The following is a 13,786-nucleotide window of genomic DNA, read 5'->3' as shown; positions in this document are numbered from 1 at the left end:
TGATGGTGGGGACACACGTGGACAGGGTGGTAAGGAATGGACAATAGACAATAGGTGCAGGAGTAGGCCATTCAGCCCGAGCCAGCACCGCCATTCAATGTGATCATGGCTGATCATCCCCACTCAGTACCCCGTTCCTGCCTTCTCCCCATACCCCCTGACTCTGCTAACTTTAAGAGCCCTATCTAGCTCTCTCTTGAAAGCATCCAGAGAACCTGCCTCCACCACCCTCTGAGGCAGATAATTCCACAGACTCACCACTCTCTGTGAGAAAAAGTGTTTCCTCGTCTCTGTTCTAAATGTTTTACCCCTGATTCTCAAACTGTGGCCCCTGGTTCTGGGTTGTGAATGGGTTCAGCCCAGCTATCAGGTCAGGGTATTGAGCACAGGAGCTGGGACTTCATGTCACAATTGTAAAATACATTGGTCAGGTCACATTTGGACCTTTGTGCCCAGTTCTGGTCACTCTGTTAAACAGGAAGGATGTCATTAAACTGCAAATAGTTCAGAACAGATAATGAAGATGTTACTGGATTTGGAGGGTTGAGTGGGGTAGGCTGCGATGTTTCTCCCCGCACCATAGAAGATTGAGGGGTGACCTTATAGAGGTTTATAAAGTCACAAGGGACCATTCACAATCTTTCACCCCGGTTGGTGGTTCAAATGGCAGAGGACACGGCTTTAAGGTGAGAGTGGAAAGATTTAATAGGAAGCTGAGGGGCAACATTTTCAGGGTGATGGGTGTATGGAATTAACTGCTAGAAGAGCTTGTTGAGCCAGGTATGATACTAATATTCAAAAGACATTTGGGCAGGTATGTGGATGGGAAAGGTTTTGTGGGATATGGGCCAAACATAGACAAATGGGACTTGCTTGGTTTGGCATCTAGAGTTATATTGGCCAACCTCGCTGTGAAAATGTAGTCAACAGGTCCGTTAAAATCTCTCTCCTCTCACCTAAACCTGTGTCCTCTAGTTTTAGACAGACATGCTCTAGGGAGAGGTCTGGCTAACTATGCCCATTGTGACTTTATACACCTCTATAAGGTCACCCTTCATGAATTTATACACCTCTCTAAGGTCACTTGTCCGTGGATTGTCACCTTGTCGTGGTGGAGAAGCTTGTGTGGACCTGAGATCCTGTGAGCGATGCCATCTGGAGCTATACTCCTGGTAGGGCCAACCATGGCGGTAAGGTCGAGGGGGAGGTCTCTGACAAAGAGCAATCCAACCAAGACCTCAATGGTGGAACAGGCGGAGGACGATGGCTGACCTTAGTGGAGCGTCACAACGGCTGGGAAGGCGGATGAAGGCTGCAGCAGAAAAGGGTCTCCGGTCGTCTTGGACTCCATGCCACTGGATCCTGACCCAGATCTGTCAAGGCCCGTGGGGTGGCTGTCTGTGCACCAGTCTCCCCACGTTAAACAAAGTCACGCACTGGCGTCCTCCATATAGGGAATAGCACCCTGGAGACACTCATGGTCAGCCATGTCCGAAGGGGGTGTAAGAAAATCTCTACATGACTTTATACACCTCTATAAGGTCACTACATTACTTTATACACCTCTATAAGGTCACTATATGACTTTATACACCTCTATAAGGTCACTATATGACTTTATACACCTCTATAAGGTCACTATATGACTTTATACACCTCTATAAGGTCACTATATGACTTTATACACCTCTATAAGGTCACTATATGACATTATACACCTCTATAAGGTCACTATATGACTTTATACACCTCTATAAGGTCACTATATGACATTATACACTATAAGGTCACTATATGACATTATACACCTCTATAAGGTTGCCCTTCTGCCTCCTGTGTTCCAAGGAACACAATCTCAGCCTATCCAGCCTCTCTTTAGAACTCAACCCCTTGGGTCCACATGTCAATCTTTGTGATTTTTTTCTGCACCCTTACACATGCTTTTCACTGTACCTCAGTACACAAGCCAATACTAAACCTAAACCAATCGCATGACGTGCTCCCTGTGTCTGGGCGCCCAGAACTACACACAGTACTCCAAGTGTGGCCTCACCAATGACGTGTGTTAAACCCACCACTGTCTCTGTGCCAGTGGGCCTCCCGTGACTGTGTTGGGGACAGGGGCAGGTGGGCCGCGCCTGTCTCGCCCGTGCCCTCTGACTGTGGAAGCTGACGGAAGAATTACCTGGGGAACAGTGGCTAGACTCCGCTTCCTCTTCCCAGAGACCACGTACGGGAACACAAATGTGTAATCCGTCAACTCGTCCAGAATGCTCTTCCTGTGGAGTCCGTCTGCAGCTTGGGATACAAAGAGAAACAGAGGCCAGTGAGCCTCACGTCAGTAGAACAATAAACAATAGACAATAGGTGCAGGAGTAGGCCATTCGGCCCTTCGAGCCAGCACTGCCATTCAATGTGATCATGGCTGATCATCCCCAATCAGTACCCCGTTCCTGCCTTCTCCCCATATCCCCTGACTCTGCTATCTTTAAGAGTTATTCATTTATTACAGCTCGGCATTTAATACAATCATCCCCTCCAAGCTGGTTACCAAACTCGCAGAACTGGATCTCTGCGCATCCCTCTGCAATTGGATCTTCGAAGTCCTCATTTTCAGACCACAGTCTGTTCGTATTGGTGGAAATGTGTCAGATTCAATAACAATCAGCACAGTAGCACATCAAGGCTGCGTGCTCAGCCCCCTGCTGTACTCACTCTATACCCATGACTGCGCAGCCGGTCATAGTGCGAACTTCATCATCAAGTTCGCTGATGACACCACTGTTGTGGGACGTATCACTGATGGGGATGAGTCTGAGTATAGAAGAGAGATCGAGCAACTGTCCATATGATGCCAGCACAATAACCTGGCCCTCAACACCAGCAAAACCAAGGAACTGATTGTTGAATTTGGAAGGAGTAGGATGGGGACCCACAGCCCCATTTATATCAACGGGTCGATGGTTGAAAGGGTCAAGAGCTTCAAATTCCTGGGCGTGCACATCTCTGAAGATCATTCCTGGTCATAGAACACTGATGCAATTATTAAGAAAGCACATCAGCGCCTCTACTTCCTGAGAAGTTTATGGAGAGTTGGTGTTTCAAGGAGGACTCTCTCTAACTTCTACAGGTGCACAGTAGAGAGCATGCTGACCGGTTGCATCGTGGCTTGGTTCGGCAACTTGAAAGCCCTGGAGAGGAAAAGACAAAAAGTAGTAAACACTGCCCAGTCCATCATCGGCTCTGACCTTCCTTCCATCGAGGGGATTTATCGCAGTCGCTGCCTCAAAAAGGCTGGCAGTATCATCAAGGACCCACACCATCCTGACCACACACTAATCTCCCCACTACCTTCAGGTAGAAGGCACAGGAACCTGAAGACTGCAACGACCAGGTTCAGGAATAGCTACTTCTCCACAGCCAATGTTGTAATAGGGGATAGTATTATTCGGGGGGTAGATAAGGTTCTCTGCGGCCAGCAGAACATGTCCCGAAGGCTGTGTTGCCTACCCGGTGCTAGGGTTAAGGATATCTCTGCGATGCTAGAGAGAAATTTGCAGAGGGAGGGGGAGGATCCAGTGGTCGTGGTCCATGTGGGGACCAATGACATAGGAAGGACGAGGAAGGAGGATCTGCTGAAGGAGTTTGAGCAGTTAGGGAATAAATTAAAAAGCAGAACCTCGAGGGTACTGATCTCCGGATTGCTACCTGAGCCACGGGCCAAATCGGCGAGGGTACGTAAAATTAAAAAGCTGAATGCGTGGCTCAAAGACTGGTGTGGGAAAAATGGGTTTGGTTTCTTGGGCCACTGGCACCAGTACTGGGACAGGGGGGATCTGTTCTGTAAGGACGGACTTCACCTGAACGGTGCTGGGACTGGGGTCCTGGCAAATCATATAACTAGGGCAGTAGAGAGGTCTTTAAACTAAGTAGCGGGGGGGAGGTATCAAGGGGGGTAATAACGGCAGGGGTAGAGGAAATAGAGCAGGGTATCAGTGGGGAAACGGAAAATCAAAATGTGACAGGAGGATCCAGAATGTGTGAAGATAAAGCTCTAGATGTAAAAGGGGCAAAAACGGAAAGGAAGGGTAGTAAAAATCATCTGAAAGTGCTTTATCTAAATGCACGGAGTATTCGAAATAAGATAAATGAATTAACGGTGCAATTAAATATATATAGTTATGATATCGTGGCCATTACGGAGACATGGCTGCAAGGGGATCAGGACTGGGAGTTAAATATAGAGGGGTACTCGACAATTAGAAAAGATAGACAGGAAAGAAAGGAAGGAGGGGTGGCCCTTTTAATAAGGGAGGGAATAACGGCAATAGAGAGGAAGGATATTGCGTTGAAGGATCAGGATAGTGAAACAGCTTGTGTACAGATAGAGAATAACAAGGGGAAAAAAACACTAGTGGGTGTAATTTATAGACCTCCAAATAGTTGTGACGCTGTTAGTCAGAACATAAATCTGCAAATAGTTGACGCATGTAAAAAGGGAACTGCTGTAATCATGGGGGACTTCAATTTTCATATTAATTGGGCAAACCAAACTGGGCAGGGTAGACTAGAGGAAGAGTTTATAGAATGTATTAGAGACGGGTTCCTAGAACAGTATGTCACAGAACCGACAAGGGGGGAGGCAATCTTGGATCTGGTCCTGTGTAATGAAGCAGGATTAATTAAAAATGTCATAGTTAGGGACTCGTTGGGAACAAGTGACCACAATATGGTCGAATTCCATATTCAAATAGAAGGGGAGCAGGTTGAAACTCAGGCTAGGGTACTTAGTCTAAATAAGGGGGATTATGAAGGTATGAGGACTGAGCTGATCAAAGTTGACTGGGATAGCAGACTCAAGAATAAGACGGTACATGAGCAGCAGTGTACGTTTAAGGATCTACTGTATAACCTTCAAGAAAAATTTATTCCTATGAAGAAAAAAAGGGGTAAGGGTAAGAACAGTCAGCCATGGCTCAGTAAAACTATAAAGGATAGTATTCGGCTGAAGGCAAGGGCATATAAGGTAGCCAGAGATAGTGGGAGGGTAGAGGATTGGGAAGCATTTAAAGGTCAGCAAAAAATAACTAAGAGATTAATTAAGACGGGGAAAATAGACTATGAAAGGAATTTAGCGAACAACATAAAAACTAATAGTAAGAGTTTTTATAGCTATATAAAAAGAAAAAGGGTGGCTAAGGTGAACGTTGGTCCATTGGAGGGTGAGACTGGAGAGTTGTTGGTGGGGAACATGGAAATGGCAAAGGCATTAAACGAGTATTTTGTATCAGTCTTCACCATAGAAGACACAAAAAATATTCCAACGCTGGATAAACAGGGGGCGGTAGGAATGGAGGAGCTAAATACTATTAAGATCACCAAGGAGGTGGTATTAGGGAAATTAATGAGACTGAAGGAGGATAAATCCCCTGGGCCTGATGGATTACATCCAAGGGTCTTGAGGGAGATAGCGGTGGGGATTGTGGATGCATTGGTGATAATTTTCCAAAACTCCCTGGAGGCAGGAACGGTCCCAGTGGATTGGAAAATGGCCAATGTAATACCTATATTTAAAAAAGGAAGTAAACAGAAGGCGGGTAACTATAGACCGGTTAGTCTAACATCGGTGGTGGGTAAAATGTTAGAGACAATTATTAAAGAAACACTAACGGGGCACTTGGATAAACATGACTTCATCGGACAGAACCAGCATGGTTTTGTGAAGGGGAAGTACTGTTTAACGAATCTGCTCGAATTCTTTGAGGAAGTAACAACCCGGGTGGATAAAGGGGAACCGGTGGATGTGGTATACTTGGACTTCCAAAAGGCTTTTGACAAGGTGCCACATAAGAGACTATTGCTAAAAATAAAAAATTATGGGATTGGGGGTAATATATTAGCATGGGTAGAGGATTGGCTAACAAATAGGAAGCAGAGAGTGGGGATAAATGGTTCATACTCGGGATGGCAACCGGTAACTAGCGGGGTTCCGCAAGGGTCGGTGCTGGGACCCCAGTTGTTCACAATTTATATAAATGATTTGGAGGAGGGAACCAAGTGTAATATATCAAAATTTGCGGACGATACAAAAATGGGAGGAAAAGTAGGGGATGAGGAGGATAGGAAGAGTCTGCAAAAGGATATAGATAAGCTAGGTGAGTGGGCAACAACTTGGCAGATGAAATTTAATACTAATAAATGTGAAGTCATTCACTTTGGGAAAAAAAATGATAGGGCAAGTTATTTTCTAAATGAGGAGGAGCTGCGTTGTAATGCAACGCAAAGGGATCTAGGGGTAGTAGTACATGAATCACTAAAAGTTAGTATGCAGGTGCAGCAAGCAATCAGGAAGGCCAATGGAGTTTTGGCCTTTATTGCTAGGGGGATTGAGTATAAAAACACGGAGGTCTTGCTGCAGCTGTACACAGTATTAGTGAGACCACATTTGGAATACTGTGTACAGTTCTGGGGTCCATACTTAAGAAAGGATGTACTAGCCCTGGAGGCAGTGCAGCGAAGGTTTACAAGATTAATTCCTGCAATGAGGGGATTGACATATGAGGAAAGGTTAAGTAGGCTGGAACTCTACTCTTTGGAGTTTAGAAGAATGAGAGGCGATCTCATTGAAACATATAAGATCGTGAGGGGCCTTGATCGGGTGGATGCACCGAGGATGTTCCCAATGATCGGGGAAACTAGAACTAGGGGACATAGTTGCAGAATAAGGGGGAGCTCTTTTAAAACTGAGATGAGGAAGAACTTCTTCACCCAGAGGGTGGTTAATTTATGGAATTCACTGCCCCAGGGAGCAGTGGAAGCAGAAACATTAAATATATTTAAGTCTAAAATAGATGTTTTTTTAGCTGCCAAGGGGATAAGGGGCTACGGGGAGAGGGCAGGGATATGGACCTAGGTATGGTTAGTATAGTAAGACCTGAGTGATCTCCTGGACAAGTGTCGATCGCCTGGATTGGGGTCGGAGAGGAATTTCCCGGATTTGTTTCCCAAATTGGGCCTGGGTTTTTATCCGGTTTTTTGCCTCCCCCAGGAGATCACGCGGTTCTTGGGGTGGAGAGGGGTGATAGCGGTATAAAGGGGAGGGTAGTGTCTTGTGTTCTGTGTCTTGTGTCTACTGTTTGTGGGTAAGGGTGTCTGTTTAGTGTTCAGCCATGAGCGAATGGCGGTGCGGGCTCGACGGACCTGGTGGTCTACTCTCGCACCTACTTTCTATGATTCTATGATCAGGCTATTAAACCTGGCTCGTACAAAACTCTGATTATTAATAACCCATTTTCTGTTATTTGCACTTCATGAGTTTATTTATTGATGTGTGTATATATTTATATAATTGTATATGGACACACTGATCTGTTTTGTAGTCAATGCCTTCTATGTTCTGTTGTGCTGAAGCAAAGTAAGAATTTCAGGGACACATGACAATAAACTCTTTTGAACTTGAACTTGAGCCCTATCTAGCTCTCTCCTGAAAGCATCCAGAGAACTGGCCTCCACCGCCCTCTGAGGCAGAGAATTCCACAGACTCACAACTCTCTGTGTGAAAAAGTGTTTCCCTGTCTCCGTTCTAAATGGCTTACTCCTTATTCTTAAACTGTGGCCCCTGGTTCTGGACTCCCCCAACATCGGGAACATGTTTCCTGCCTACGGAAACTACTGGTGAGGATTCTTCAATGTAGCAATTACTCCCATTTGGAGGAGATTGGGTTAAGTAGGGACAGTCAACATGGCTTCGAACATGGCAGGTCGTGTCTTATTAACTTGATCAAGTGTTTTGATGGGGTGACAAAGATGATCGATGAGGTTCAAGATTCAAGACTCAATTTAATTGCCAATTCAGGTACAGTGGAATTTGAGTTTCACAATTACAGCCACACTAAGTAAACAGCAAAAATACACACAGCACATAAACTGAACATAAACATCCACCACAGTGGAATCAACATTCCTCACTGTGATGGAAGTGAATAAAGTTCATTTATCTTCCTCCTTTGTTCACCCGTGGTCGGGGCCTTTGAACAGGGCCGTTGCCTACGGTCCGCTGTTTAAGATCTCGTGTCGGGATGATCTAAACCCCGGCGTCGGGATGGATTGGAACACTCCGCGGCATGGAGCTCCCGAGTTGGCGGCTTCTTACCGGAGACCGCAGCGGCTTCACGGTGTTAAAGTCCACAGGCTCCGCGGTCGGAGCTCCAACACTGGCGATCCTCGCTCCACGATGGTAAGCTCCGGGCCGGTCTCCAGGAAAGGCCGCACCACTCCACGTTGTAGGCCGCAGGAGGGGACAGAGATGCGACACGGAGAAACATCGCATCTCCGTCGAGGTAAGTGACTGGAAAAAGTTTCCCCCGATGCCACCCACATAAAACATACCAAGAAACATTAAAACAAACATTCAAGACATACTTAAAATAATAAAAACTGAGAAGGGACAAGACAGACTGCTGGCGAGACGGACATTATGGGCGCCACCCGGTGGCCACCCGCTGGTACTGCAGTGGGGCAGTGGATGTTGCATGCATGGATTTTAATAAGGCATTTGACTGGTCTAGAAGATTTAAGATGCACAGGATTAGCAGTGACTTGGCGATCTATGCTGTCCCAGGGCTGGGATGTGAACAGCAATCGATGCTGTCTCGGAGAGAAGAGAGAGAGAGAGAGAGAGAGAGAGCGGTGAGAGAGGGAGAGACCGGCTGCCGTACAGATACATAATAAATGATCGTGAATATATTCTTTTTTCCCCAAATCATCCCTCAGGTCGGATTGGGCCCCTTGTGGGCCAGATGCGGCCCGCGGGCCGGTAGATTGACACCCCTGCCAGTTCATTGGCTATATTTAAGAGGGAGTTAGATGTGGCCATTGTGGCTAAAGGGATCAGGGGGTATGGAGAGAAGGCAGGTACAGGATACTGAGTTGGATGATCAGCCATGATCATATTGAATGGCGGTGCAGGCTCGAAGGGCCGAATGGCCTACTCCACCTATTTTCTATGTTTCTATGTTTCTAAACCTTTCCTATCAACGTACCCGACCAAATGTGTGTTAAATGTTGTTACATTACCTGCCTCAACGCCCTCCTCTGACAGCTTGGTCCTTACACCCACCATCTGTGTGAAAAAGTTTCCCCTGGAGTTCCGATTGAATCTTTCACCATAAACCTATGACCCGTGTTTGATGAATCCTCTACTTTGGGTAAAACACTGTGCATTCATCCTATCAATTTCTCTCATGATTTTAAAAACCTCCGTAAATGCAGAACCTCATTGCCACCCCTGGCAGTGCGTTCCAGGCTCCCAGCTCTCTCCGTAAAAACCTGTCCCATATACATCTCCTTTAAACTTTGCCCCTCTAAATATTAATTTCTCTGATAGAAATGATTTGCCTTCAATAGATCCAAGCTGGATCTTTCTAAATCAGTTGACAATTGTTCCATTGAAGGCTGATTCAGTCTCCGCGCTGTAAATATCTGAACATACTTGTAATCTACAAATTCCTCATGTCCTAATTGCTGAGTTTTAGTCGGGTTGCTTGTGTTCAGGTCTATTATTGTCACGTGTACCGAGGGACAGTGAAAAGCATTGTTTTACATATTAGCCAAACACATCAGATAATACTATATATAAATACAATCAGGTCAAACTCCAATCCAATAGGTAGAGCAAAAGGGAAGATACAGAGTGCAGAATATAGTTCTCAGCATTGTAGCGCATCAGTTCCACAGACAAAGTCCAATGTCCGCAATGGAGTAGAGGTGAATCGGACAGTACCCTAGCTTCTGGAAGGACCGTTCAGAAGCCTGATAACACAGGGGAAGAAGCTGTCCCTGAGTCTGGTGGTGCGCGCTTTCAAGCTTCTGTACCTTCTGCCGGACGGGAGCGGGGAGAAGAAGGAATGATTGGGGAGGGACAAGTCTGAGCATCTGACCATTGCCGTACGTACAGTAGTGACTGCCCCAGACTCAGACATTGCCCACAGCGCTGTGTTCTCACCATTACTGAGTGGAGCTGACCACAGATGCCTACCTGAAGCGGGTTGTTGCCGGGTGGAAGCTGCTCCTGTGATGTGGGTTCCTCTGCCCGTTGAGGGTGAGGAGCTGTCAGCGCCGTTACTGGGCACCGTGGGCTCCAATCCATCCACGCTGCCCACCTGTACACCTGCCCCAGAGAGATTCACAAGCTGGCAACAGAACAGCAGCAGCAGCGACACCCAGCACACAGACATGGTGATCACCAGCTCACACACACACACACTGGCACATTCCTCACTCTCTCTGCCCCTCTCCTTTCCCTGTCCTTCACACTCTGGCAAGCTGCCCACAGCCGCATCTGCCCTTCTCCGCCGCTCATTCATGGAGCAAGTCTGTAGCCTCACAAGCTTTCCTATCAGTATTTGTAACCTCGGCATTTGACACAAAGTGCCGGAGGTGACGACTGTTAATACATTGTCCAGGGCTCAAATGTTCCCAAAATGTAACTCGTCACTTGTGGGAGAGCAAATACTTCAAAGGCATAAAAGGATGTGTGGCAAACACAGGCAATGGGACTGGCTGGGCATCTTGGTGGGCATGGAAGAGTTGGGCCGAAGGGCCAGTTTCTGTGCTGTGTGACTCTATGAAGGAGGCTTGGAAGCAGTGGCCAGCTATCGCCCTATAAAGTGGCTTGCAAAAGTTTTCATACCCCTTGAACTTTTCCACATTTTGTCACGTTACAACCACAAACATAAATGTATTTTATTGGGATTTTATGTGATAGACCAACACAAAGTGGCGCATAATTGTGAAGTGGAAGGAAAATCATACATGGTTTTCAAATTTTTTTACAAATGAAAAACTGAAAAGTGTGGCGTGCAAAAGTATTCAGCCCCCTTTACTCTGATACCCCTAAATAAAATCCAGTGCAACCAATTGCCTTCAGAAGTCACCTAATTAGTAAATAGAGTCCACGTGTGTAATCTAATCTCAGTATAAATACAGCTGTTTTGTGAGGGCCTCAGAGGTTTGTTAGAGAACATTAATGAACAAACAGCATCATGAAGCCCAAGGAACACACCAGACAGATCAGGGAGAAAGTTGTGGAGAAGTTTAAAGCAGGGTTAGGTTATAAAAAAATATCCCAAGCATGATAAATATGAGCATCTCACGGAGCACTGTTCAATCCATCATCCGAAAATGGAAAGAGTATGGCACAACTGCAAACCTACCAAGACATGGCCGTCCACCTAAACTGACAGGCCGGGCAAGGAGAGCATTGATCAGAGAAGCAGCCAAGAGGCCCATGGTAACTCTGGAGGAGCTACAGAGATCCACAGCTCAGGTGGGAGAATCTGTCCACAGGACAACTGTTAGTCGTGCACTCCACAAATCGGGCCTTTATGGAAGAGTGGCAAGAAGAAAGCCATTGTTGAAAAAAAGCCATAAGAAGTCCCGTTTGCAGTTTGCAGCGGAAAACTAACACTGCACATCAACCTGAACACACCATCCCCACTGTGAAACATGGTGGTGGCAGCATCATGCTGTGGGGATGCTTTTCTTCAGCAGGGACAGGGAAGCTGGTCAGAGTTGATGGGAAGATGGATGGAGCCAAATACAGGGCAATCTTGGAAGAAAACCTGTTAGAGTCTGCAAAAGACTTGAGACTGGGGCGGAGGTTCACCTTCCAGCAGGACAACGACCCTAAACATACAGCCAGAGCTACAATGGAATGGTTTAGATCAAAGCATATGGCCCAGTCAAAGTCCAGACCTAAATCCAATTTTGAATCTCTGGCAAGACTTGAAAATTGCTGTTCACAGACGCTCTCCATCCAATCTGACTGAGCTTGAGCTATTTTGCAAAGAAGAATGGGCAAAAATTTCAGTCTCTAGATGTGCAAAGCTGGTAGAGACATACCCCAAAAGACTTGCAGCTGTAATTGCAGCGAAAGGTGCTTCTACAAAGTATTGACTCAAGGGGGCTGAATACTTTTGCATGCCACACTTTTCAGTTTTTTATTTGTAAAAAAATTTGAAGACCATGTATCATTTTCCTTCTACTTCACAATTATGCGCCACTTTGTGTTGGTCTATCACATAAAATCCCAATAAAATACATTTACGTTTGTGGTTGTAATGTGACAAAATGTGGAAAAGTTCAAGGGGTATGAAAACTTTTGCAAGCCACTGTATGTGGCACAGCAAGTGTCCGCTGGTAATGCACAGATTGCAGAAGCTGACTGCACTCACACTGAAGGAGTGTCGACCCAGAGACATTTTATCTCTGTATGCTTCGTTGTCACCTTCTCCGAGCCCCATCCCGTTTGATATCTCGTTTTCACACCTTACACTTCCTTATCTCTATGTCTCCCTCTCCCCTCTAAGCCTGAAGAAGGGTCTTGTCCCAAATGTCACCCATTCCTTCTCTCCACAGTAGCTGCCTGTCCCGCTGAGTTACTCCAGCATTTTGTGTCTATCTCCGGTGCACTCAGGCATTTCTGGAGGACAGGAGCCCGAGGCCTGATCTTATAGTAGTGTCTAATGTCATCAGGGGAATAGATAGTGTGAATGCACAAAGTCTTTTATAATAGGGTTGGGAATCAAGAACCAGAGGTCAGAGATTTAAGATGAGAACAGGACCAGGCCCTAGGGACAATTTACATTTATACCAAGCTAATTCATCTCCAAACCCGCGCGTCTTTGGAGTGTGGGACGAAACCAAAGATGTCGGAGAAAACCCACGTGGTCACAGTGAGAACTTACAAACTCCGTACAGACAGCAGCCGTAGTCAGGATCAAACCCGGGTCTCTGGCGCTGTGAGTGGTGAAGGGCAGCAACTCTACCACTGTGCCACCGTGCCGCCCCTGTAGCCTGTCCTCACCCCTTGTCTCTGACCTCTCCCCCTGTCTCTGACCTCTCCCCGTCTCTGACCTCTCCCCGTCTCTGACCTCTCCCCGTCTCTGACCTCTCCCCGTCTCTGACCTCTCCCCCTGTCTCTGACCTCTCCCCCTGTCTCTGACCTCTCCCCCTGTCTCTGACCTCTCCCCCGTCTCTGACCTCTCCCCGTGTCTCTGACCTCTCCCCCTGTCTCTGACCTCTCCCCCGTCTCTGACCTCTCGCCCTGTCTCTGACCTCTCCCCCTGTCTCTGACCTCTCCCCCTGTCTCTGACCTCTCCCCCTGTCTCTGACCTCTCCCCGGTGCGTGCGGTGACCTCTACTGACTGAGACACTGGGGAAGGTGCAGCGTGTGCTGGACATTGTGTGGGGACAACTGGTGTCAGTGAGGAAGTTGCTCCGTGTTCTGGTGACGTTATCTCTGGGTACAATGTGCTGCCTTGTCCCTGACACAGTGAATGTGACCAAGCAATCTCCCCGCTCCCACACGCTGGGCTCCCACACGCTGGGCTCCCACACGCTGGGCTCCCACACGCTGGGCTCACACACGCTGGGCTGGGCTCACACACGCTGGGCCTCCACACGCTGGGCTCACACACGCTGGGCTCACACACGCTGGGCTCACACACGCTGGGCTCACACACACTGGGCTCCCACACGCTGGGCTCACACACGCTGGGCTCACACACACTGGGCTCCCACACGCTGGGCTCACACACGCTGGGCTCACACACACTGGGCTCCCACACGCTGGGCTCCCACACACTGGGCTCCCACACGCTGGGCTCCCACACACTGGGCTCCCACACACTGGGCTCCCACACGCTGGGCTCCCACACGCTGGGCTCCCACACGCTGGGCTCACACACACTGGGCTGGGCTCCCACACGCTGGGCTCACACACGCT

This window comes from Amblyraja radiata, chromosome 1 (genome assembly GCF_010909765.2).
Source record: "Amblyraja radiata isolate CabotCenter1 chromosome 1, sAmbRad1.1.pri, whole genome shotgun sequence".
In the NCBI taxonomy this organism is placed as follows: domain Eukaryota; kingdom Metazoa; phylum Chordata; class Chondrichthyes; order Rajiformes; family Rajidae; genus Amblyraja; species Amblyraja radiata.
This window is presented reverse-complemented; position numbering follows the sequence as displayed.